Source organism: Homalodisca vitripennis, chromosome 7 (genome assembly GCF_021130785.1).
Source record: "Homalodisca vitripennis isolate AUS2020 chromosome 7, UT_GWSS_2.1, whole genome shotgun sequence".
Taxonomy (NCBI): Eukaryota; Metazoa; Arthropoda; class Insecta; order Hemiptera; family Cicadellidae; genus Homalodisca; species Homalodisca vitripennis.
In genome coordinates this window covers 123,387,983-123,398,343 of record NC_060213.1, presented here as the reverse complement: position 1 = coordinate 123,398,343, position 10,361 = coordinate 123,387,983, and positions in this window count along the sequence as shown.

Genomic DNA, 10,361 nt, shown 5'->3' with positions numbered 1-10,361 from the left:
ACTCGATGGAACAGATTACCGGTAAGAGTAATGGTAAACAGTAGGAGAGTCAGTTATTTGATATGGACTCGGAATACTGATCCACTTGACCCTAAATCACCAAAGCTAATGGCCAACTTCAGACACAGAAAGCCTGCAGTGCAGTTTGAATTGAAGTCACGTTTAAATTGTATATCTTGTTCATTCAATAGTGGGTAGCCCGTCGGTTAAAGGTCAGCGGTAAATCAAGCTTAATCCACTGGTTTTATCTCCTACCTTACAATGGTAGGAATATAATCACTTTGGGCTAACCTGGTAACGTATACCTCTTGTAAGGAAAGGAAGCCGATAAGGAATGACGTATTTTTTCCAATCCATCTCACATAGGGTTGTGAATTATTTACAGATTATTTTGAAAATACCTAACCTCATACATCCAAGTATATCAAGATGTTTGTGGACACACAGGCTGGATGTGACCAGGCACCACAAGATGAGGGAGAACATGTTTTCTATACTCTACGTAGCCACAAAAGGTCCTTTTGGGAAATTCCTCAGTTACACACACAATCCAGTTTCACTATGCAAGTTCAGAAAGTTTTGCCTTCTTAGGAAGAGAATGATCGAATGGTCCTTCCTGTAGGAAAAGTAAGACATCCATGAGATATTTATTGGTACTGATCTCCTAATTGGAAGAAACCCTCAGCATTCCACTGAACCCTATTTATGAACCTGCATATGTAATTCTGGATCCGCTTTGTGACTGGTTTTGGAGCCTATCAATCAGTCCGAAAACGCATCTGGTATGCCGCAGGGATTGCACTTGCGTCCGGTAACACTACTTCTATTTATCAATGACATACACAGGAGATTGGCTTTTTTTAGTGAAATAAAAGAATTAGTTTGTTGGACCGTAAACAAAAGCAATAGGCTTTAAATCCCAGTCAGGATCGCTGTGGTTGTTCAACCCATAAAAATTGGGATCCATGTCCATGTGTTTTAAGCGTAAAATTTGCTTACTTACAACAAACGAATCCAACATGAATTACGAGTTGTTTGATGTAAAAATGTTAATTATAAAGTACCGGTTTACACCTTCCTTTAGAAGTATACATACCTTATTAAATTGACATTGGAATTTATCTTCATATATTTACCCCTGAAGGAACAATATATATATATATATATATATATATATATATATATATATATATATATATATATATATTAGTAGGCCGAGAAACTTTCCGTTGGCCTTTACTCATAAACAAAAATAGTTTTATAAATTATTTGTGTGTGAGTGGTCTGTTATTCATTTTTTGTTTGTAATTTAGTTTATTTAGGGTTAGCACTGTTATGTATGTTATTTTGTTGTTACTGTTTTGTTTTATCGTTACTTTCACAATATTAAAATACTACTCAACGTAAGTATTAGCACATTTTGACTTGTAATTGTGTGGCCTCTTTTAAGGAGTGATTTATATAAATAAATGGGCAGTCTTTGAAAACATCCTTATAAATGTTTCCAACGTTATCTAACATCACAAGGTCAGAGGTCAGTATATCAGTATATCACAACTGGCCAGCACTAAACAGTAAGTATGGTTCCCTAGATATATCACAGTCTGACAATTACAGGCTGTTGGTGATTATAATGTCCCTGGGCAATGTCAGCCGTAATACACTTAATCCTTCTGGTCTATAATATATGACAGGGATATACTGTACACAGTACAAGTATTAATCCAAACTGATTTGCCTAATAATATGGAGTAAATTAAAATTAAAAATAGAAGCTAATAAATACAAGTTAAGAAACCGCCATGAATAAAAATGTGACACGTTAAAACCCCGTATGATTGTGCTGAGTTTGTCTGTACACTTAAAAGTAATCTGAAATTTTCTTGTTGCTATCGTGGTTACCCATAAGACTGATGGAAATATTCACTAACGCTCAGCCAAAATCTCATGGAGTGAAATGCACCCTCATTGAACTCATTGTGCCTCATAATATTGAAGCTTGAAGCATACTTTAAGTCATAAGTCAGTTCCATTTCAAGGTATCGTGGGGAAAGACAGGACACACGGACGTAGAAAGAGACAGAGGTAAATTTTTATTGCCTTTCAAGCAGGCTTTGCTAATGCTCATCCAAAAAATAAAACTATAATGGTAATGTGCATTCTTTAGTAATCATCAAATATGAAAACTATAATTTTGGAACTAGATCGTGTGAACTGGTATTAATAAAAATAAATTTTAAGGAGAATATATTTCTAACATTAAAATAATCATTGATGCATGCATACAATTTGAATGTGTGCTTACAAAATAATACAATTTTTTGTTAAACAACCACACAATTAAAAACACGCGGTTTAAATGATAAATAGCCCAATATCCCTAATTTCATCTTTCAAAATGATGTATATTTTTTAATTTTATAACATAATATATACAATGAACAATGTAACGTAAACAAAATCGAGCAATGTGAACCAAATTCTCAAAGTTATTATTTTGTGAAAGCTTGTTATAATTTCAGTCCTTTTTATTGTGTATTTTTACACGCATCTTCGCATGTAATGTTTAAAACTGAAGTCCGTAGTCTCGTTAGTGAAAGCATTTGTGATGTAATATGATAGTGTCCTATGATTTTTTTCAAACGGAAATAGGCATATAATAGCGTTTATGGTTAAGAGGATCGAATGTAAAGCAAAACATTTCTAGTTAAAAAAAAACAATTTTTTGACATAACAGTTGAGTTTTACATGTTTGTCTAGTATGGAAACATATGCACATGTAGGTCTTGGAAGCCTACCTCGTCCAAAAAGCATCTTCTTCCGCCCTTACTATCTATTTCCGGTCTAGGTAATTCTTATGCGTCAGTTAAGCTTGTTTTGTTATTCGCAACATAGTTTGTAATTATGTGTTAGGTTAGTTATTTACCTGAATAAGATATCAGATTGCAGATCTCGAAACGTAGTATTACCGATTTTTCGTATCACTGAAACTATGGCAAATGTCCGTAAAATCCAGTTTCTTCACATTCATTGTTAATTTACAAACACACATGAAACTCTGTTACACAGTGTTCGATTACTACGTGATAAAAATATTGTGCCAGAATACAAAATAAAATAAAATGATAACTTCACAACTTGAGAATTGAACTTAAATAGACATAATCAAATGAGTGTATGTACGACAAAAATAGTTTTATTTCATCAATACTTTTTTTCTTAATTTGCAGTTTTATTTACTAGTACATTGTTCTCGGTTGATTTTTCGATATTATTCCAGGGGTCTATTGTAACCTTTATATTTCATTACCTTATAGCAGTGTTTGATGTGTAGCTAAATTAATGTCCTTGCTATGGACATTCCAACGCATAAGTTCTCTTCCACAGATATATTTATTTCTTTATAGGCCTGAAATAGTCTCATTTACGTTAAAAAACGTTAAGACATAATAAGCGTTTTATTTATAAAAATATATTACGTTAATAAAATTATAATTTAATTTTGGTTATGTACAACACTTTGGAAGATATACTACAACAGAGATAAACAACTAGTGCTAATTTTAAAGCCTTAAAAACAACATGCTTTGCAAATGGCACACACAGTTACTCTTCATAAAACCGCTCTTCAGCCATTCCCAGACATGTTTATAGCGCTAGAGAACTAATGGAGGATGTTCACTCCGCTGCAACACGCTGCGTGTGTCTGTAACAACAAACATGGTAGGCGCTGTGATTTTGTCGTAATGTGTTGCTGCTCTTGTTAGGTTTGGATATGACAGTGGTTAACATTTCTGGGTACAACTTAATGCATTTCTGTAGTTTTTTTTGGGGGGGGGTGGGGGGGGGGGGGGGTGGGGGGGGGGGGGGGTGGGGGGGGGGGGGGGTGGGGGGGGGGGGGGGTGGGGGGGGGGGGGGGTGGGGGGGGGGAAGTAACTTTACGAAAATCTCCGAGCGTACATAATATTCTGTAAAATGCAAACGCGTTTTGTGAGGTCCTTGTAAAATTTATAATAAATCTAAATAGTAACTTATATATATAAAGTGTTGTATACCGCTTTTTTTCAAAGAACTATGCTTTTAAGCTGTGTAACTACGAAGTTATAAAAATTGATTTCTTAGTTTATAAATATAAAAAGTAAAACAAAGAATCAAAATAAAACTAAATTTCCAATAAAGTATGCATGCACATGTATTTGAAATATTGCACATTAAAAAAATTCTGAATAGCAAAATTGTAGCAAATGTTGTCCTTAAGACAGAAATGTATAATGTTGAACTGTTTACATTATTAGCAAGAAAAAATAATTTTATGAATAAGTGCAATTTTATTACTTTTGTACATTATACTAAATATAGTAGCAATAAAACATTTTGAATATCCTACTTGTAGCAAATCTTTACATGGATACAGAAATATACGTTGCTGTAGGTTTTATTAAGCAACTCACAATATTTACGCATAGAGAGGAAAGTCAAAATAGTGATTATCTTTAATCATCATTAATGTGTTTAATGAAACATATAAATGCTATGGTATAGGTCATTTCTAAGAATTAGTAACTACATAACAACGAACAGAAACGCAAACATGCACAAAATAGACTGTAAACAGCGAAATTCACACGTTTGTATCTGAGCAGCAATAAACAATTCAAACACACTTTTCTGGAAACAACAGCTGATGAAAATGATGGAGACTAATGTTTGGTACAGAGTACGAGAAATCGAAAGTGCGAGTCATCAAAAATATTGATGATGGACGCTTGGAGGGTTTAGAAATAATTTAAATCTTGTATCAATTTTTAATATAATTTTGAAACAGTAAGCACATCATTTCTTGTACTTATGTGAACTATTTCACCATAAAGCTTCAAGTGTGCCATTTGCTTACCAGCCGACCTCATACTCCATCTCTGAATAGGTGGAGTATGAGGAGTAACTTTCCATCCAACTGAAAAGTTCAATTGTTAAGAGAAAATCTAGAGACCTTTTTAAAGTATTTTTATACTTTATCGCTCTAATGTTCATGGACTTTTGTAGTATATATTCTTGTCTCTGGTTCTACTTGACCCTTTTGAGACTTCATCTCTTTAACTTCGGATTTAAAACTATTCCAGTCATTTAGAAAATCCCAAAATCTGGCAATCCTAGGATCACATCTCCAATACCAAATTTGAGTATATATGAGTATATAAATATGTATTATCGTTATTCTGAAATCGAGATGTACAATATAGACAACCAGTTCTTCTTAAAACGAAATTTACAAAGTTAATGAGACATTGATTAGTTAATTGTGCAATTTCAGATCTTATTCTAAGGAGCACAATAGATCGAAACGTTTTCCTTGTATCAGATTGCTACCTATTGTAGTCTGCGGTTCTAACACTGATTCAATAGGCACTCAGGTAAATTAGTTAGCACCAGAGCAACTGTTTGTGCTGTAAGATTAAATCTACGACGGACCACTTTGGCCAATAGGGCTTTTGTAATGGATCCTTAATGCAATGAAGGTAAAATACGATCAAAGAAGAAAGCTCTTAGAGCGTTTCTTTAAAGCTCCACACGTTCATTATTACAGCCCGGAGTTTGCCAATTTGCCGGTGAGTACTTAAAATGACTAAAGTTACTAAAAATTATTATATTTAATAATTACACTGTAGAAATATAAATTGAAAACTTATGCAAATATATGCAAGATCAGGTATGATGTACATTTCCTTGGTACTGTTCAGAAATCATTGTGTCTTACTAGTAACCATTTAATGGTTAACAGATCTAGTTCATTTTAAAATATGAAAAATTAGTTTTGTTTTATATCTTATTTATGACCCATCATCACCTGCAAGAAAATTCCAATGTCTCTATATACGACTACTAAACTATTACTAAAACCTTAAAGAGCTTTACTTGTTTTAGTGCACATTTAATTAATTTTAGAACAGTTTTTAGTACAGTCTATGATCACTATCCTCCGATAAAAATTTGGAAAAGTGTTGGTTATGTCTTTGTGACGTGTGTTTCTATGAGTAAAATAAACTTAAAGTATCTGAATTACGTGAGAAAACATGTTGTTTTCTTTTAAAAAATTATCCAATGATGCCTGACCAGAAATTACAAATTAACCCTGTAATAATTCTAAATACATCAGAAAGCTTTAAGAAAATTGACATTACAGTAACATGTACTGTATGATCTTGGTAAAGCAAGCTTGTTTGTGTAATTCAAAAAATAGAATTACGATTCTTATAACGTTGATCTACATGTCCTGTCAGTGCCACCTCATTCTATCCATGGCCACAAAATGAGCAAGTACATGCCCCAGAGGGAGTATGTCTTACAGTCTATAACTAGTCTATATGGTATTATGAGTTCAGTGAGTGTGTTGAATTATGGGCTGGTTATTATTAACCTACTTCTGTTCTCTCTAAGACCCACATTAATGATAAAAACATTTAAGCTGTTCTATTGCTATCTTTAGGTACTACAATAGGTGATAATATCAGTAGGAAATTAAGATTAGAACATCATTCTGTTGGGTCTGTTCTTATGTTGGATCTCCATTAAAAACTGAGCAAATGCAATTTACATTAGCCCAAATAAATAATAATTAAAATTAAGTTATTACTTGTTTTTACCAATTTTATAAAATGTAAAATTATATTTTCTTAAAACATATTTTTATGCCAGAAATTATTAAACAACGAGATAAAAGTACCATTTAATTTTAGACAGTATAAAATATTTGAATATTAAAAAAATTACATTATTCTTAAAATCATAGGGCAAGATATATTTAGAAACCCGAGCTATCTCCCCAGTTTTTCCACCTATCTAGGTGCGTGTGACATGTATTGTGTAGAGCTCTTAGTTCTAGATGTTTCGCTCTTGTATCTGCCAGGTATTGTTTACTATTTCACAAATAGCATATTATCTTGTGCAATTTAGTTGTACTGTGTGAAAAATTAATCGTTACACCTTTTTGTGCATGAGTAACCTCATGTACTTGGATTAGGGCACTTAAAACCAGAGGAAGGTGGTCGATTATATTCCTAGAAACGCAGTGTTATATTGCTATAACAAATAATGATGGAAAATGTCCGAAATACTGTTATCCTTTCAATTTATCCACCGTTGTTAACAACATTTGAAAAATATTAGAAACGTGTTTAAAACATAGTAACAGTAGAAACATCAATACAGTTAGGGAAGTTTAATGTTTTTACTTTCGAAGATTCCATAACATACCGAATTAAAGTACTATTAAATTTTATATACTTTTCTTTCACCACTCCAGTCAAAAATGTATTAATTTATATTATGTTTTAAAACTCACTTTGTTCTCTAATTTGTAACGTATGAATAAAACATAATTTTGCTAATTTATTTATTTAAATTAACGGAAACACAACGTTTTACGATATTATTATCTTGGTGACTGAGACAATATGAAGGACCTATAAAACATTAACAACGATAAGTTATAGATGAAATAATAACATTTGTTAAAATAATCAAATTATATAAAAAGAACATAGATCAAGTAACTTCCATAGTTATAAAAAGAAAAAATTACCTTATAAAATGTTTCTATGCAAATAATTAGTTGTAAATTAATTTGGTCACCAATATCACCAAAAAGATCTATAAATATTAACACGAAAAAAATGAACGAGCATAATTTGTATACAATATTCTAAATAAGAAATTAGAATTGACTATGTAAGTTATTGATAACAAAAGCAACAAAAATAATTCCAAAATGAGAGTTGCAATAAACTAACAAAACTACAAGTAGAATTAACCAACTTGGTGTATTTATACTTATTTTTAGCGCAAGTAGTAAAGCTACCTAATAGGACTATAATGTTATCTGCAATTCTAAGAGAGGTCCTACTGTTTTATATTGGCTGAAAATACAGCTTAGAAAACAATGTACTCCATAATAGGCCCTCAGAACACCCAAACATCTCCGAAAGCTCGGCGCGACTGAAGCGTAAAACCAACGTTAAGCCAACGTTCACAAGTTAAGGCCATATAATCACACACGTTCTCTAAACTTGTATCAGCCAACTGGCAAGTTTGATAATAGCTGTCGCCAACAAAGAGCATTGTGCCTTAGTGGCAAGTTCGTTGAGTTCAAGTTCAAACAATAGTAGTGGTCTTGTCATAGAAACCCATATCTGGCGGTTAGTTTCAGACATCAATGGGTTCGTGCAACAATGAAAATAATGATTATACCCAAAGCAAGCGTCGATGTATTTTTATTTGTCTCTAATACATCGGTAATTATCATATTAACGGCCGGGGCGAAAAAATACGAGTTTTGCGTTAAAAACTTATTGGAATCGTCATATAGAACAAAAAAGTATAAGGTTTGATGGGGTGGAAATGAGAAATAACGAAGTTCTAGAAAATGAAAAGTGAAATAACTTTTCAGTAATATCTCCATGTTCTACATCCACGTCTAGCGTCACGTGACCTTTTGTGGCCAATGATTGAACCTCGTGATGACGTCATCGGTTGCGCCGCCATCTTTGCAAACGTAAATGAAAAATAATACAGAAATGAGCAGAATTTTGATTAAAATAAATAATGTTTTTCTTAATTTCGAGAAAAAAATTAATTTCGAAGGTGCTGCCGAAACCCGCGCTGATGTCAATAAAAGGAAAAAATCCCTCGAGATAGTACCTATCAGTAAAATATAAAATACTAGAGGGGCTGATCAAAAATATAAATAGAAATGTAATGCAAAGGCAATTATGTAAAGTTAAAAAACTAAATAAATCATGAAAAACTCAAATATATAGATGGATCAGAGAACACATACCATTAGTGTGTTGGCGGATACAGCTGAGCAGCAGCAACAAAAAAGTCGTCTATCACAACGAAACGACAAAGTCTCCCGGTTTAAAAAACACCACTCGACCGCACGACGAACACATACACTCATTTTTAAAAATTCCATGTTCAATTAAAAAAGAGATAATTGCGTTTCGGTTAAAACGTAAACTCTTTACGTGCCCTACGAAACACTCCGACACACACAATTCACTAGGGTTGGTTGAACTAGTGGATGGTTGATTCATCATTGTAAAAATCCGACCTACTGAACACGATATCTTGTGTAGAACTGACCCATGCCCCGGAGAACTCAGATAACAGGTACGTTATCAGGCTGCTATCAGTCCCGGCCGTAGATAATATTCAAGTAAACAGATTATCCAGTCACAGCACACAAACTGAACATTAAAACATTAGAAACTTAACCACTTATCAATATACCCCATAAAATCATGTTATTTGTCATTTGCACCCCATAGTACTATATATATTTTTGTGCAGGAGGGTGAGCAGAATACGTTGGTAACGTCAAATTCGTGATTTGCCGCCCCGGCGTTTAATCTTACTGGTACGGTTAAATGTAACTACCATAGCTACGTTATAGGTATAAGACTCGGTTGATCCACCGTGCTTAGAGATCGTTTCTATTGCATCTTAGTTCACTCAAATTCATCTATTTATAGGCCTATCTGGTGTCGAAACGATGTAAAAGTTCGTTTTGAGCTTCTTTGTCACCGACTTTCTTACCTTCAGACAAACATGACTCCGAATTCCAAGAGTCAAGTCTGAGACAGCGTCACATACCAGTCGCTGTGGTAAAAGAAAAGTGAACTGGACCAAATTCAACATTCAAATTGAATCAACCCTTCCTAACATAGCTGCGTTATGTGAAAATGTTTTAAATAAAATGAATTTACATTACTCAAGCTAAAAATTTGTAACGAGTGCCATTTTAGTTAAAAACATGTGATAAAAAAGATATGGTTTCAATACGTTTTTAATTGTTATTATTTACATATACACGTTTATTATTTAATTTACCAGGATGGCTGAACTTACAGTTCAGTATATTTTAAATTAATTACAGATCCGAGTTCGAGTCACGGCGGAGTAAGTACTTTTTGTGATAGACTTATAGTTAAATACTGGCCAAATCTAAAACGTATGTAGATTGTTACATATATTGTTTCTCCATAATCCGTAAATCCCCCATTATGTGGTTAAAAGTCTCTGCCCAAGAAAAAATTACTACATTCCCTCTGATTAAATAGTAAAGACGACAGAAGTGAAGTATGTTACATACTTACTAACATTTCAGAGATGTATCATTGTTTATACTTTTCTATTTGAGACTAAACTAAGTACTGTCGATGTTTTAAAACAAGATTAAAACTTCGCCTTCACGCTTTATGATTTTAAGATGTTGTACATCATTTGATAAGAATGCAAGGCAGTAACGTAGTACAAACATAGTTTTAGTTAATTAGAAGCGAACTGTATTGTTCCTCTATTGT